Raw genomic sequence first — 18,108 nt, 5'->3', positions numbered from 1 at the left:
ATAAGAAAAAGGCTTGGCAGGAATCTGCTGACACTCTGCTGGCGAGGTTCAAAGTTCTTTATTAAAAGCTTGGGTGCAGGTAAGACATTCAGACTTTGCAGCAGCCATGACTGTACAGCTACCTGGACTGTCCACAACCGGTGCACAGATACTACTAGTGGGTTGTATTAACAAAATTATCAAAACGAAGCGGATTAAAGCGCCAAACCTTTTTTTAGGCTGGATTTTAGCCTTGGATACCAATCTTTATTTTGAAAATTACCCATAGAATTATCCATATCAAGTTGAGCTCCCATCGATGTTCTATACAGGAGGAAAATACCCAGAAAAAAAATCTGCTTTAAGTAGGATGTGAGGGGTCTAACTAGGGGTTTGTCATGATTTTGAATCCATTGCAAAAACTTTCCTTGGCCTAGAAATGGCCCCACAAAACGATGGTTTAGTGATGAGTCATCACTTTTCACAGTTTTTTTGGGGTGTTTTGGGGGGCCATTTCTAGCCAAAGGAAAGTGTTTTGTGCAAAACAAATGCTTGCAATGGATTCAGAATCATGACAAACCCCTAGTTAGACCCCTCACATCCTACTTAAAGCAGATCTTTTCTGGGTATTTTCCTCCTGTATAGAAAGTCGATGGGAGCCCAACTTGATATGGATGATTCTATGGGTAATTTTCAAAATAAAGTTTGGTACCCAAGGCTAAAGTCCATTGTTAGGTCCTAAAGAAGCCTAAAAAAAGTGTGGCACTTTTATCTGCTTCGTTTCGATAATGTCAATTACCAGGGTTAAGCAACTACACTATACAACACACCTCATCGAGGCACATACAAGCACACAAGCCATTAATACTACTTTTACTGAACAACATCACTTACACACACAATCCATAAATAATATGATACTGTAGGTAGCCTGCAGTATTCACTAAGGACAGTGTGTTGCTCTGACACAGTGAAGGTACAACTTTATGGTCACATCACAGGTTTAACAGCAGGTTAAATTTGTTGCTGTGATGATTTACATCTTTGATTGGTTATCATTCCACATTATGGTGCTAGAGCAGTAAAATGGATAATCTCTCCATGTTTGTTCTAAATTTGGTGGTACCAAATCGTGGGTGCCCCCTCTGATGTTGTGGCTGTGGGTGTCAACCAGGTATTGAGGCCACTGTCCTTTAGGGGTGGGCAATATAATCGATACGGCAATACATTGCAATAGTTTATTATCGCAATACTTTGAGGAAAATAAAATATGTTCCCATGCATAGGAACCAATGGTAGAAGTCCGGTCCTGACAATCCACTGCCTCTAGATGTCACTTTACTATAGTAGCTACTTCCCCTTCCCACGGTTCAGTGAGTGAGGTCTCTCGAGAAAATGGCTGCGAACAATGAAAACAACGACATTAGAGCAGCGCCTTCAGCTTTTAAAGCTGATATATCGCAATAGTATTGTGATAGTATCGTATCGCAAAGATTCCCAATATATCGTGATACTATTGCATCGTGACCAAAGTATCGTGATAAGTATTGCATTGTGAGATTCTTGCCAATATCCACCGCTACTGTCCTTTTGAGTATCTGAGTATCTTGAATACGAATGCCATTGATATTTGCTGAACACTGTCTTCTACCCTGAGCCATCCCAAACTGGCAAAGTGTGTTGGAATTAGGTGGGTCATGGGAGGTCTGAAACTCAGTATTTAGAGACATTGATATGCTGGAGAACCAAGAAGTACAAGCATAATCAAAATGACATTGAATGTCTGGGGTTTCAAGTGGTAGAAACCTGCTCCGTAGCGCCTTAAATGTGTAAGGGGGAGCACACACTGGACGCGGGCGGATGAGCAGCGTCGCGTCGCGGTATCGACACACGTGAAGTGCCGTGCGGTAACACCAACTGGATGCAGCGCGCTGCCACACAGCACATCCATTTCCCCCGGTGGGGAGAACCATGGGAGAACATGTTCACCACGCGGCAACGCTGGAAAAATAGAACAGCAGCGTATCGGCGCGGCAGGCGAGGCGGCAGACCCGCGGCTGCACGCGTCTGGCGCCGCCGGTGTGGGTTAGTTCAATGAAAATAATGGGGCCGTATGTTTTGACACGCTGCTTCCGCGCCGCCTCCGCGCCGCCTACGCGTCCGGTGTGTTGCCCTTAAGTATTAAAATCCTAGATTTGACCACCAGGTGACGGTTCACTGTGCTACTAGCCCACACATGGGCAACATACGGCCCGGGGTTCAGACGCGGTCCTTTACCATCTCAATTTGGCCCTCGAAGTCCTCAAAGCAAAACAAAATGACCCCCCCCCCCCCAACAAAAAACTAATCTGCATTCTAAAAGGTTGCCATATGTTAATAGTTTTGAAACAAATTGATTTAACCCTAATACGATTAACAGTAATTAATGTTTACCATTTTAGTACATGCCTGCATACCTCCATATGTAATGAAATGTTTTATGATTTTAATGTAACAGTGAAACATTCAACCTTGAGTCCATATTTATAACAGAATGCAATGTGTTTTATCAGTGACCTATGGAGTGCTGCATATCAGATACTGTATGAATTCATAGGCTCATTTAAAGGTTGATAAGGCATTGACACAGATTGTTTTATGAACGTAATATGTTTTGTTTTATTGCAGGTCAGAGTACACCAGGGTGATGCAGTACAGTAGCCTGCAGCTGTCTTGTTGTGAAAGGACCTTATTGTAAGCCTGGCATATACAGTATGTCTACCAGATTCATGTAGTTTCAACATATCATAATTTTTATGTGTTGTGTGTTTCAATTCAAATGCTGCCGTACCCTGTACATGCCCACACTGTTCTGTATGTTCACATGTAGAGTACCAAAGTCCTCAGGTCGCGGAGAATAGCCTTCTTAAAATTGTCTCATATAAGAATTGAGGTCCAAAAATAAACAAACTGTCTCTGTGATATTGTCGGGGAGGTGGCTTTGTATCTTTTACGACAGTCAGTAAACTCATTTTGATCATTTTCTGGATTTTTTTTTACTAATTTCGGCGGCAGTGACATTAACGTTTTCTCGCCGTCAGCTGTTGCTTCATATCCATATGAGTAAAACCGCCGGGATCAATTTATCTTTGGAACAAAGTTCTTATTTGTTCATTTCTTTCTTATTTCCTTATATTCATCCATTCACACACACAACAAACATTCATACAGCGATGGCAGAGGAAACCATGCAAGGCACCAACCTGCTCACCGGGAGCAACTAGGGGTTCAGAGTCTTGCTCAAGGGCTCTTCAACACTAACTCTGGGGGAGCCCGGGATTGAACTGGGAACCGTTCGGGGACCCTCCGTATTCTAATGACGGTTTATCTACCCCTGAGCCACTGCCTACTCACTGTGCTGTATATTCATATACAGTATGCATCTAAACCAACCCCCCACTGTATGTTACTGTATGTTCAGAGCCTCGTAGCGGTCGTGTACAGTACAGTACAGTACAGTACAGTACAGTACAGTACAGTACAGTACATGTTCACAGATCAGAGGCCTGTACTGGAGGTGGGGGGTTGAGTCAGTGTCTTGCTCAAGGGCTCGTCCGTGGTGTTGATAACGTGTGTGCCAGAGTTGAGACGGTTTCCAAAGCAACCTCTGCTGCCTCTGATCCACTATCTACTGTCTGGCACCGCTCCAAGCTGCTACAACCTCCCACCAGGGTCACGGCGGTCAAGCCAACGACCCTTCCTTCCTGGGTTTCACACAGGGACGTGCTGGGCCCCTGATTCAGCCCGGGAAAAAGAGTTGTAGAGGCCCTCATTGCGCGCTATAGAGAGAGATCTCTCTCTATAGCGCTGCTGCTACTCAAAGATTTGCCATTTCAGATCATGACAAGTGACAAGCCAGTGGGCCAATTACTGTACATGAGTTATATTTCGTCGTTGTCGGGTGGAAATCTTGTGTGTCCAAAACCGTTTGTTTTGTATTTATCATTTTAAAAATGATTTAAACTAGTGAAAACAGCCGATCTACAAGCACACAACGCCTCGCACCGCGAGGCGTTGTGTGCTTGTAGATCTGCTGTTTTCACTACTTTTGTGCGACGGCCTTGTGTGATGAAGCAGGGCTTTCTTTGCTTTGCGAAAAAATGTATAAATTTGAAACTTGGAGATACGAGGTTTCTGCCCGACAGTGACGATTTACTTTGTATGGCCGCCCAGCCCCCAAAATGGAACGAAGGCTGACATTTTATTTTTTATTTTTTTTCCTAATGGCCGGCCTGGACAGCAGGGCTCGAGACTAACGGCATCCCTACGTCCCAGGGACTTAAATATATGTGTTCGGGACGCAAATGAATCTCCCCTGGGACGCATTCGGGACGTAGAGGATTTTTTTGAGCCAACGGCGCATATCAATGTCACTGCTCAAACCATGGTGTGCAAACTCGCAGCATGAGACTCACAGAAAATGAATAGGCTATGATGTAAACAGAATGTTTAAGAAGTTACCACAGGCAGTGCTGATCATCCTTTTCAGGTACTTAGTTGCTAAAATGCTGCGCAATTTGAAGAGATTAACTAGCAGAATGAGGCAGAGAACAGACTGTCTGGGTTACAACTAGTGGAAAATAGCCGATCTACAAGCTGTGGCTGAGAGATAAATCTTAGCATCCCCGCCCCCTGCTTCGCCTCATAAAGAGTAACGTTATATGATTTGGATTGTGATTATTAATGAAAATGTAAAACGGAACACTGTCAATGCACCAAGCACAGACACATAGCCTACGTTTAGTGAGCAGCACGAGCAGTTGTTTAGATATTGGAGTAGGACACATTGTAATTAAATCAACGGTTTGTTTAACTTTTGTCATCTCTATAAACCTATAGCCTATATTCCCAATTACAAGACGTTATGTCACGTGAATATGTTCGTCTAATCGTCTAATCAACTTCATCACAACCAGCCGTGAGCCGTGCAAGCTGGCATTCATTTTACAAAGTTCCCGTGCCGTGTGGCAGCTTATTTTCTCCAGTCCAGTAGTGTCTCTAAAACTCTCAAAAACAACCGGTCCACTCATAATAAATAACTCTATTTCGGCAGCAGTTCATCTGAATCGCTTGCTGTGAAGCACAGAGCAGACTGCACGCGTCTGCACTCTTCACTCGATGAAGCGTGGATGGCACTGGTTATACTTCTTTCAGTACGACGGTGTTGTGCGGTGCGGTGAGCATATAGACGATCTAAAAGCCCTCAAAGCCCTGAGGATGCGCGTAGTTGTAGGGTTGTAGATTAGCGCGCAACACGTTCGTACGGACAAAGTACAAACCCAGTTTTACCGTAATTCCTCCAACAGTCGTGCATGATTGGTTCTTTAGTTTACCGTATATGACAATCACACCAGCAAACTGGCTGAGGTAAGATTTTTAGAAGCCACAAATGACAGTATAAAAATAGAAAGGATTGTCAAGCCAATTTCACCAGCAGCAACAACAACAAAAACAACAACAACAACAATATAACAACAATAACAATAATAATAAATATTATTATAATAGTAATACTAATAGGCCTGCAATAATTTATTATTATTTTTATTATTTTTTGGGACGGATTACATTCATTTGGGGACGGTTCAATTTGTATCTGGGACGGTCCCGGGACGTAGGTGAAAAAAGTTAGTCTGGAGCCCTGCTGGACAGGCCGGGAATGAAACGGCCGTTCGGGAGTTGTCCCGCTTTTCCCAATGGCCAGCACGTCCCTGGTTTCACAGCTCAGCCTGTTTGAACCCAGAGCACAGCCAGGAAACCTGAAGACAGCGGAGGCTGCACAGGAACTTTTTTATTAAAGTTTTAGGTTTTTTAACCCATTTAGGGCCTAGAATTATTGAATGCTTTAACCAGTGAAAAATAGCAGATATACAAGCTCACAGCGCGGCACCGAGTGCCGCGCTGCGAGCTTGTAGATCTGCTATTTTTGAAAAAAGTCGTGAAAATGTGTGCAAATCTTTGAATATATCTATTTTTAAAGCGAACGTTTGTAACTCAAATTTTGCTTCTGGGTGGTCCCTGGAACTAAATATTTTTAGATGGGGGTCCGTGGCCAAATGAATATCAGTTTGGGGGTCCTTCACATGAAAAGGTTTGAGAACCACTGACATAGTAGTCTCTCAAGAACAGACTAACTGAGCTCTAGTTAAGTGAAAAGGACCTTTTCTTTGACGATTGCTGACATATAAAACATAGGGTTTTTCAAAAAATCTTAGAAGGATTCAAAAGACACTTATAGAATCGGGTCAAAATTCGTTTTTTCAAAAAATAGCAGATCTACAAGCTCGCAGCGCGGCTGTGAGCTTGTATATCTTCTATTTTTCAATAGTTAAAGCATAAAATAATGATACGCAATAATGTGTATCCGTTCTAAATGGGGTAAGTTATACTTGGTTATCTAAGCTTTGGGGTTCGCATGTTGTTAGTGAGCGCTGATCAGCCACAGTGCAGAGCCCAGCGCCGGGGGGACAACTCCATCTCTGATGTCGGTCCGTTGGTCAAGGGAACCGGCAGCAGTATGGTATCGTACCGCTATGTCTTCTCATGTCCTTTTGGTGTGGGAGGGGGAAAGAAAACAACGCTGGAAGGCCACTCTGCCCAGGGGTTTGAACCCGGGACCTTCTCGCTGTAGCGAGTCAGAAGGGAGAGGCCAAGTGAAAGATGGGCCATCTGCATAGTGTTTCAGTCTGAGACTGTACATGAGCTTTAGTGTGTGGTGTCTCTAGTTCAGTGGTCCACAACCATACATCGTTCTGAGCTCTTAACACGTGGCCAGATGCATGTGTATTTGAATGATCCATCCAGCGATTGAGTTCCGGCTTGGATCAATGGATCTAACGCAGTATACTTTAAGTTCATATTCATCTGTATCACAATGACAACTAAACAAAATTAAGCCCTTTATACAAGGCAAACTAAAATTTGTCTTTTTGGGAGGGGGGCTGTTTGCCCTCCTCCCCTTTCTTTAAACAAATAGTCAATTTGTAGGTGAAAGGAATGAACCAGACCCCCTGGTGTGCCTTTGTCTAGCTGGGGGCAGTATATCACTGATTATCACTGAATACAGAGGAATATGCCAGAATATCCCTAAAAAGGTATATACCCAATAATGTCGGTATATGCCCAGTATATCTGTAAATAAACTGTCATATACTCTACCAGTATATGTCAGATAATCTCTCTTTTCACCCAGTGCATACCATGATTTTGTTTTTGTTTTTTGATTAATGTTTTTTAATATTAATGTTATATTTTCATTCAAATCTTAGTGTTCGCCAATTATTTGGGGGGGGGGGGGGGCACTTGCAATAAGAGGATTGTGAATAGCTGCTCTATTTCATTTGTATTCTCCACAACTAGGAAGAACTTTAAAATGAAAACAGCCTCTGGTGTAAAACAGGTTGATGTGCCTGCTATGATCATGACAAACATATAGTCAGTACATATAGTAATGCTGTTATGTAACAGCAATGATTTAGGCTATACCGTATTCTGAGGTAAACGGATATAATTAACACACACACACACACACACACAGGAAGAAGCTTCTTTAGAATGCAGGCCTGCAGCGTAAGCAGCAAACCGTATGGATGTTTGGATGTAAATGTTTGCAGATGCAGCTATGGAGAAGAGAGAAGAGAAGAGGAGAGAAGAGAAGAGGAGAGAAGAGAAGAGAAGAGAAGAGAAGAGAAGAGAAGAGAAGAGAAGAGAAGAGAAGAGAAGAGAAGAGAAGAGAAGAGAAGAGAAGTTTCCTCAACAGTGCGTTTAGAACAGGGGTTTTCAAAGTGGGTGACGGAGCACCCTGGGGTGCCGTGATGGCAGTCCAGGGGTGCCGCGAGATCATTTGATAATATTTGGAATTCATTTGGACACTTAAAAAATATTTACTATCATTTCAAACTTGAAGTACAAAGTTATTTTCAGTCAGTTCTAACCAAAATGTCTATTAACTCAATGTTTTCCTCGCAACATAATCACTAAAATATCCTCACTGTCGGGCAGAAACCTTGTAACTCCAAGTTTCAAATGTGTATTCATGGCTTCATGAATTATGCATACTGTATTGCACGGTAGGCTAAATCGTTCAGGCACTAATCCCTGGTGTCAACATAATGCATTTACACATTCCCAGACATTACACAGCAAAATGGAACCAGACTCTTTTTAATGAGTCTTTTTTAAAGAGAGTCTACTATATAAATGAAGTCCTCCCAGTGCAACTAGCCCGGGTGCATCTGTGAGGCAGAAGGACTTTAAATTAACGTGCTTCAATTAAGGGAGACGTTTTATTTAACAACCCCTGGTGTTAAGACGATGAGACGTATTAAATGTCACATTATTATCCTCCTCAAAATGAGGAACTGTGATGATGTGGGACGATGCAGGGACGAGGGTTTTCATTTCACAGGAGACGAAGACCATGAATTTGTGTGACCTTTACCAGTGGTGTAAATCATGCAGGGGTTCATGCACACACTGTTTAACCCAACTCACTGTTTAACCCAGCTCAGTACCAGAGACTGTTTAACCCAGCTCAGTACCAGAGACTGTTTAACCCAGCTCAGTACCAGAGACTGTTTAACCCAGCTCAGTACCAGAGACTGTTTAACCCAGCTCAGTACCAGAGCCTGCCAGGGGAGCCTGGAGTATTGAAGCCCATCACAAGAGCCGTCCGATATTCATGATCCATATACCTCCACCTCCACCTCCTCCCGCACCTCCCAACCCCAGCCCCTCTCTGGACCTCCACCCACCTCACACACACACACACACACACACACACACACACACACACACACACACACACACACACACACACACACACACACACACACATACACACACACACACACACACACACACACACACACACACACACACACACACACACACACACACGGTCATAAGGGAGGAATGCTGAGCGAGAGATAAGAACACTTCAAAGACATACACATGGAAGGCTGTGCACGTGCGCTCTCTCTCTCTCACACACGCACGCACGCACGCACGCACGCACGCACACACACTCTTTTAACATGGCCAACACACTGGAAGCGACCTATGCCTTTACAAAGCGGAGAGCGGTGCTATCTCAGATGCACACAGTCAGGCATGTAGCACCCACGCACTCACACACGCACACACACACACGCACACACACACACACACACACACACACACACACACACACACACACACACACACACACACACACACACACACACACACACACACACACACACACACACACACACACACACAGAGGACAGATAGGAGCGTTTAGTTTATTCCAGAGACACAGCGGGGGTGCAGCGCAGGACGACTGGGCGTGGCTGGTCCACAAGGATGATGATGTGACGACTGAGAGGGAGGAAAGCAGAGAGACAGGAACTTCTGCTAAGAATGGCAGCGCGCGCGCGCGCGCGCGCGTGCGTGTGTGTGTGTGTGTGTGTGTGTGTGTGTGTGTGTGTGTGTGTGTGTGTGTGTGTGTGTGTGTTCTCTTTACAACATATATAGTGTATAAAGCTTGGCTAGATAGGAAGTCATTAGAATGAGTTGGTCAATGCCCCTGGTGGATGAATTTGTTAATGCTCTATACCAGGGGTTCTCAAACCTTTTTAGGCTGTGACCCCCAAAGTAAACATATTTGAACTGGGGACCCCCACCATGACAAGCACTTTGAATTGCAGGTATTACATTTAACTCGGTTCCTGCAGATATATATTGTGAAAATAGCTGATCTACATGCTCACAACGCCTCGCAACGCGAGGCGCTGAGAAAGACACAATGGTCAGAAATAGGACTTTGTGAGGATAGAACTTGCTGATGGGACACCAAAAAAAATACATAAAAATCACACCCAATGTGAAGTGAGCGGTGGTCGTGCTTGCATAACGTCTTCAGTCTAGGATTTGAGTCTAGGATGTACAGGCTATGCTACAAACACACGTTTTGCTATGGCAAAACGCTGAGGAAAAAGGCTACAGACACACGCACAGCCACTCTATGGAGCGGTTTACCACCGCTCAAAAATTGGAAAAATTAAAATTCATGGTGTAGCCCCTCAAAGCTCTTCCTGACTTTGAGTGCTCAGATCTCCTCTTCCTTTTTTAACAGTGTTCAGGGAGACAAATAGAACGGACAGCCTGTTCAAACACACAGCGAAGCTAGAAGGGAGAAAAAGGCTGCTTTCTAGCATCCTCTAACTGTTCTGCTCGTGTCTGATGTTAACCCTGCAAGACCCGAATTAATTTCTACTGGCCCAAAAAAATAAAATAAAAAATCAGATGGTGTTGTAGGAGTCCTAATCACAGGAAAATGTAATGTTAAAAAAATAATAATGTTTGTGTAAGGTTTTATAGCCATAAATCATAAATAATACATCATGCTCTAATTTGCATTTTGGGGATAGTCTTCACAATAACAACATATGTACATGTTCTAGACATTCTAATGATCACGGAAAAAAAAATACCAGGCATTTTACTTATGTTTTAGTGAGGAATAGCTTCAGTTAAAAAGTGAGATGTTGTTCGTCCAGACGCTGGAATTTCAACTTCTCTGGGAGGTGTGAATGTCAGTCTCTGTGGGGGGTATTTATATGCAAATATCGTGGCCAATGGCATTGTAATACTAAACAATAGGATTTAATGGTGATGTTAACTCATTTGCTGCCAAAAACGAGGAACCCGAGAATTTCGCGATGTACCACCCTGCCACGCCCGAGGAACCCGAGAATTTTTGAAAAAAAAAAAAAAAATTCAAAAAGATTTTTTTTCAAAAAAAAATGTTTGACCCCAAAACATTTAGTAGGCATGATAGCGATCGCGAAATTGCATGTTTAACCCCCATAGCAACCCCATCTTTCAAACATGGCAGCCATCTTTGTTTACATTTTAGGAAAACATAATGGCTGCTATCTCATGAATGCCTGAACGGATTTCCATTCGGATTTTTTTGTTTGAAAGCTGTGAGCAATGTGGACACACGTGGTGCATTATCTAGGCATGGGTGTGCATGATCCGTGCACTATGAATTACATGGAAGTCTATGGAGACAGTTTGGCATAATTAGAGTACGAAGGTATTGATAAATGGCAGCAGATGAGTTAATGTGAACAAAGAACAGGAAAACTAATTATAACATTTTTTTTAAAATGATTTAAAAAATGTTGCCAAAAAGCAACGCTGGGCCTTGCAGGGTTAAGATGCAGTTTTGTTTTATTTTTTATAGAGGTTATTGTAGCACACAGGCAGGCGAGCCGTGTTGCCAGATCTTACGAGAGAAATAAGCAACCAGCTCTATGAAAAACAAAGCCCAAAAAAAGCAGTGCCTATTAGTCCACATGAGCAACTTCAAAACCCTACCGTGTATCCATCGGCTATTTGAAAACATCGCGGATGTTGCCGATCCACAAGCTCACAGCGGGTCAACCCGCCGGCTACCGATATTTACAAGATTACAGAAGAGATAAAAAAAGGAAGCCAAAAGTGTCTCATAATAACCAGACATGGCAACACAGGCATGCAAGCTGTTCTCCAGATGAGTGTCTCTCTCTGTCTCTCTTTCTCTCTCTCTCTAGCTCTCTTTCTCTGTCTCTCTGTCTCTCTCTCGTTCTCTCCATCTCTATGCAAATGAGCGTGGATGATCGGTGGCACGTTTGCGGATGAAAGAAAGAAAGAAAAAGAAAAGAAGAAGAAAGAAACTTTTTTTCTTTTTCCCCAGTGCTTTGCAGGGTGTTGGTTACTATGGTAACTGTGGCCCTTGAACACATAAACACAGACGCAGCGATACTCATTTGCATACGGCAGGACGGATGGGTGGGTGGGATTTACTCTGCCATTTATGGATTTAGTATTTATTATTATGTTTTGTAAAGAGGGGAGGTTTAAGGGTGGGGCGGGGGAGGGGATTACAGCTGCAGACGACAAAACCAGTCATCAGAATTTGGAGACAAACACCATGTCGGCTTTTGTCCTGTTGTACTTGTTCAGGAGAAGTTCGGAAACGCACGCACGCACGCACGCACGCACGCACGCACGCACGCACGCACGCACACACGCACACACACACACACACACACACACACACACACTGTAGATAACAGAAAATATGTGCACATTTTCAACACTAAACACATACGTAGGAGTTTGCTCTGATGCTAAACACTATGGCCACACACACACACACATGTACGTACAAACGCACACGCGCACACACTTAAAGCAGCAGCATCTGGTGCAGAAAGAGGCATTTTGAGTAGTTATGCGTGTTTAATTTCAGCACCCATCCTCCTATCTACACACACACACACACACACACACACACACACACACACACACACACACACACACACACACACACACACACACACACACACACACACACACACACACACAGCTTTGACTTTGAAGTTCTCCTGGATCGCCTTTAAAGACGGGCAGCGTTTCTATAGCAGCAGGCAGGTGTGTGTGTGTGTGTGTGTGTGTGTGTGTGTGTGTGTGTGCGCACGTGTGTATGCGTGCGTGTGTGCGTGTGTGTGTGCGTTACTTCTGAGGGCCACATGTCCACACAACTTCAGTGGAATGTGAGAAAAATAAACGATCATCTTTCCTCACAAGAAAAAAATAAAATCACACCCGTGTGAACTGAGCGGTGGTCGTGGAGGCTGCGCAACAGCAAAACTATTGCAGTTGATGCTCAGGGCAGACTAGACTCAACAGCACCTCTCTGGTCACCCAGGGTACTCAGGCTACATACACCAGAGGCTACATACAGACAGACAGACACACACACACACACACACACACACGGATACACACACGGCCACGCTATGGAGACGGTGTGACCACCGCTCAAAAAGAAAAAAAAAAAGGTTGTTTGACCGTTAAAAACAGCTTTAGATTTAGGTTAGGAGTTAGGATTAGGATTAGAGGTCAGGTTTAGGAGTTAGGATTAGGATTAGAGGTCAGGTTTAGGAGTTAGGATTAGGATTAGAGGTCAGGTTTAGGAGTTAGCCTTAGTGTAATAGGGCTGTATTTTGCTTGTCTTAAGTACTAGCTCTTTATGCCTTAACTTAAAGACATGTCCATACTGTCTCCAATCACGGATCTGAATTTCTGACGTGCAGCTTTCCGAACTCTATAATTCGGGGTAAAGCTTTTCAGAAGTTGGGGTGATGTCATGTTGTAGTTGAACCGGACCTTTCCGACGAAAAGTTTGGTGGTCGGAGACAGTATGGACGGGCCTTTAAGTTAAGGCATAACACCTCATCCGCACTGCACGCAGGCGAGCGACGTGATACGATGTCCCACGAAATTACTGTCCGCATATATGGAGCGTCGGCCATTGCGTCATTGTGACGGCAGCCTGAACCAATCAAATAAAAATAATGAATTAATAAAAGTATTTTGGGGCGGGACATGACCTCTATGGACATCGCCGCAAAACCTCGCTCAAATAGAGACTCGAAAACCGAGGGGTGGACGTCGTCGTGTCGTGCCGCGGCGTCGCTCGCGGTAGGTCAGGACGTCCTCATTGAAACACGTGCATTTTAATGAGATTTCATCGCTCGCGTCGCATCGCTTGCAGTGCGGATGAGCTGTAAGAGCTGGTACTTAAAGGACAACTTTGTTTTTTTACAACAAGGGTTCATATTTTAGATAATGTAATTAGAGAAAAGAAAAAGTGAGAGTTAGAATGTTTTCATTTGCTTTGTTCTATTGTTTTATCGCGTTTATCGTGCTAAAATGGGGGGCATGCATACGCATGGGGGCATGCGTACAAGTGGCTAAATATGTCCTTTTAGACACAATAAGCCAGCAGTTTCTTTATTGCTATTTACAGTAACACTTCTAGCCCCCATAAGTCACATCCAACCATGAAAGGTTGCGTTGTATCTTGGGAATGGGCTTATTCTGTGTAAAATGGCATATTTAGCCACTTAGATAAAAATCTCTAAAACAATAGAAAGAAGTAAATGAAATCAATGTAACACTCATCTTTTATATTCTTTAATTACAATCTAAAATATGAACCCTTGTTGTAAAAAACTAAAGTTGTCCTTTAAGACAATCAAAATAGAGCCCATTATGCCTGTTCATACTTAGCTGCGTGCTCGTGTCGTGCACCCGGAAAAAAAGCTGATCTACAAGCTGATCCGCAGACCACTGTGACGTGTTGTGAGCTTGTAGATCTGCTATTCTTTTTTAGTCCACAGGCTTACGGTGAAACAAAACCACTGTCCTAAAATGTTGACGTCCCCACAAGTGATGAAAACGTGTGTGTGTGTGTGTGTGTGTGTGTGTGTGTGTGTGTGTGTGTGTGTGTGTGTGTGTGTGCGTGTGCGTGCATGTGCACGTGTGTGTGCGTGTGTTTGCGTGCGTGCGTGCGCGCGCGCGCGTGCATACATGTACGGTATGTGTGTGGTTGTTAATTAGTCTCGAGGACCACCACTACATCGACGTTGCCACTCTTTCTCCGTGTTTAACTCTTAACGAGAGAGCGTCTGGCTCGTTAAGCGGCGCTAGCGAGGGAGATAATTTATGCACGGCGTGCAGAGCCGTCTGTCTGTGGCCCGTCCCCCTGTCACCAGCGACACGACGCGGTGACAGTGACAACGCAGACAGTACACTGTCCTGCTTTCAAGACAATACGCCCCAAAATGTCCCTTTGCACCGTTAAAATACAATACTCTGTCCCTATGTAATGTTTAGAGACAATACTCTGTCTCTCTGTAATGTTTAGAGCAAGGGTTTTCAAAGTGGGTGACGGGGCACCCTGGGGTGCCGTGACGGCAGTCCAGGGGTGCCGCGAGATCATTTGATAATATTTGGAATTTATTTGGACACTTGAAGAAATATTTAGTATCATTTTAAACTTTAAGTACAAAGTTATTTTCAGTCAGTTCTAACCAAACTGGCTGTTATCTCAACGTTTTCCTCACAACATAATCACTAAAATATCGTCACTGTTGGGCAGAAACTTCTATCGCACAAAACTAGTGAAAAAAGCCGATCTACAAGCACACAACGCCTAGTACATTTTATAGATGATAAATAGAAAACGAACGGTTTTGGATATAAAAGGTTTCCACCCGACAACGACGATATGCTATAAATATAAGGTGCAGGGAGTGAAAATTATAATGTAGAGGTGCCTGGGATTAAAACAATATTTATAGGGGTGCCCTGAGACAAAAACGTTTGGGAACCCCTGGTTTAGAGACAATACTTTGTCTCTCTGCAATGTTTAGAGACAATACTCTGTCTCTCTGGATTGTTTAGTGCAGGGGTTCCCAAACTTTTTTGTCTCAGGGCACCCTATGAATATTGTTTTAATCCCAGGCACCCCTACATTATAATTTTCACTCCCAGCACCTTATATTTATGGTCGTTGTCAGGTGGAAACCTTGTATGTCCAAAACCGTTCGTGTTGTATTTATCATCTATAAAATGTATTAAACTAGTGAAAACAGCAGATCTACAAGTACACAACGCCTCACATCGCGAGGTGTTGTGTGCTTGTAGATTGGCTGTTGTCACTAGTTTTGTGCGACAGTCTTGTATGATGAAGCAGGGCTTTGCTTTACCAAAAGACGTACAAATTTGAAACTTGGAGATACGAGGTTTCTGCCCGACAGTGACGATATTTTAGTGATTATGTTGCGAGGAAAACGTTGAGATAATAGCAATTTTGGTTAGAACTGTCTGAAAATAACTTTGTACTTCAAGTTTAAAATGATACTAAATATTCTTTTCAAGTGTCCAAATGAATTCCAAATATTATCAAATGATCTTGCGGCACCCCAGGGTGCCCCGTCACCCACTTTGAAAACCCCTGGTTTAGAGACAACACTCTGTCTCTCTGTATTGTTTAAAGCTGGATGATAAACACTGTACTGCTAAAGAAAAATGTGTTTTCATGTTCCTTCACATCCCAGCACCGGCACACACACACACACACACGCACACACATGTACATGCGTGCGCACACACACACACACACACACACATACGTACTGTACACGTGCACACACAGCAATAGCAACCCGCTTTCCAAAGCTTAGGAACATCAATGTTTCTTACCGATGCACGGATGCATCACAAACACATACAGAGAGAGAGAGAGAGAGAGAGAGAGAGAGAGAGAGAGAGAGAGAGAGAGAGAGAGAGAGAGAGAGAGAGAGAGAGAGAGAGAGATAACAACATTTATCTTCTCCTTTCAGAAAGCGATGGAAAACCGGGGCGACTGCAGGAGCAGTGTGATTTCTAAAGTTGCCTTAAAGCCATTTCACGACGAGGGCACGCGAGGCAAACGTTATTATCATTATTATTAAATAAATAAATACATAAACAGCACATATCATTTATTCCACATAATCCCCCGCTGCCTCTGGGCTGCTATTGTCTGTGGTGACAAACCCGTTTAAAGCTCCTTAAAGGGGGAGGATGATGGCACCACAGCTGGCCGGGACACTTCCCAGTTTTGTTTTTAGTTTTTCCTCTCGGCCGCTGCGAGTGGCAGAGAGAGGAGCAGAGCGGCGGCCTGCATGTTGACTCGGCGGCAGGCTTTAATTGTGTGGAACTCATTGTGCTGTTTCATTAGGGACTCTGCAATCTGCCTGTGACCCAGTAATAATGTGGTCCTGTGTTGGACTAATTACCCTGAGGAATGTCACTGAGTCAGGGACGTGCTGGCCATTGGGAAAAGCGGGACAACTCCCGAATGGCCGGTTCATTCCCGGCCGGTCCAGGCCATTAGGAAAAAAAATTAAATAAAATGTCGGCCTTCGTTCCATTCTGGCGGCCAACAAAGTAAATCGTCACTGTCGGGCAGAAACCTCGTATCTCCAAGTTTCAAATGTATACATTTTTTCGCAAAGCAAAGCCCTGCTTCATCATACAAGGCCGTTGCACAAAAGTAGTGAAAACAGCAGATCCGCCTCGCGGTGCCAGGCTTTGTGTGCTTGTAGATCGGCTGTTTTCACTAGTTAAATCATTTTTAAAATGATAAATACAAACAACGACAAAACATAACTCATGTAATTGGCCAACTGACATGTCATGATCTGAAATGGCAAATCTTTAGTAGAGAGAGATCTCTATAGCGCGCAATGAGGGCCTCTACAACTCATTTTCCCAGGCTGAATCAAGGGCCCAGCACGTCCCTGCACTGAGTGGCTGGATCACTGGAACACTGGATAGATGGATGCTGTACAGTTTACAGTTACAGTTTAGGCCAGGGGTCTTCAACGTTTTCAGGCCAAGGACCCCTTAGTCGAGAGAGAGATGAAGCAGGGACCCCCACAACCTGTTCATAGATACCATATAGTTTCATTGTTTGACAGCACGATCATCAGTGTATTTTGGATTCATGTCAATTTATGTTTTCAGATATTTAACCACTTGAACCGTCAATACAGAGGTTAAAGGAGTAGTTCACCCCCAAAATGACATGTTTTGTTCCTATTGATTACTCACGTCATGGAGACTTGAGTTCAATCATTCTTTTTGACTCTTGTCACATTGCTAAGACAATAATTTGATTACAATAAATGTGCCTCCATTGATTCCGGATGGGGATTTATCACTTTAATTAGGGTCATTCTGGTAGGGATATCGCTATTTAGAGCACTGCACGGGGCAAAAAGTGCACAGCCCGGTCCTCCTAAAACACGACAAGGTTCTGCAATGTAATACGCCTGACACACCAAATTAACTCATTTGCTGCTATGGCCGAGGAGCCTGAAAAAATCCCGATGTACGGCCCTGCCATGCCCGAGGAACCCGAGAATTTCCCGTTTTTGAAAATAAAATAAAATAAAATGTAGTAGGCATGATAGCAATCGTGAAATTGCATGTTTAACCCCCAAAGCAACACCATCTTTCAAACATGGCAGCCATCTTTGTTTACATTTTAGGAAAACATAATGGCTGCTATCTCATGAATGCCTGAACGGATTTCCTTTCGGATTTTTTTGTTTGAAAGCTGTGAGCAATGTGGACACACGTGGTGCATTATCTAGGCATGGGTGTGCATGATCCCTGCACTATGAATTACATGGAAGTCTATGGAGACAGGGGCATATG

General features: G+C 43.7%; 1 protein-coding gene across 1 annotated transcript in view; it reads right to left on the bottom strand.

Annotated features, from left to right (window-relative positions):
• Positions 1–18,108, bottom strand: part of cep112 (centrosomal protein 112) — a gene marked incomplete at both ends in the record, with an annotated part of 95,387 nt that overhangs the window by 24,371 nt on the left and 52,908 nt on the right. The window lies entirely within an intron of this gene.

The sequence above is a fragment of the Nannobrachium achirus genome, assembly GCF_963921795.1.
Source record: "Nannobrachium achirus genome assembly, chromosome: 4".
Taxonomy (NCBI): domain Eukaryota; kingdom Metazoa; phylum Chordata; class Actinopteri; order Myctophiformes; family Myctophidae; genus Nannobrachium; species Nannobrachium achirus.
The sequence above is the reverse complement of the archived record's forward strand: the minus strand, read 5'-3'. Positions and strand labels throughout refer to the sequence as shown.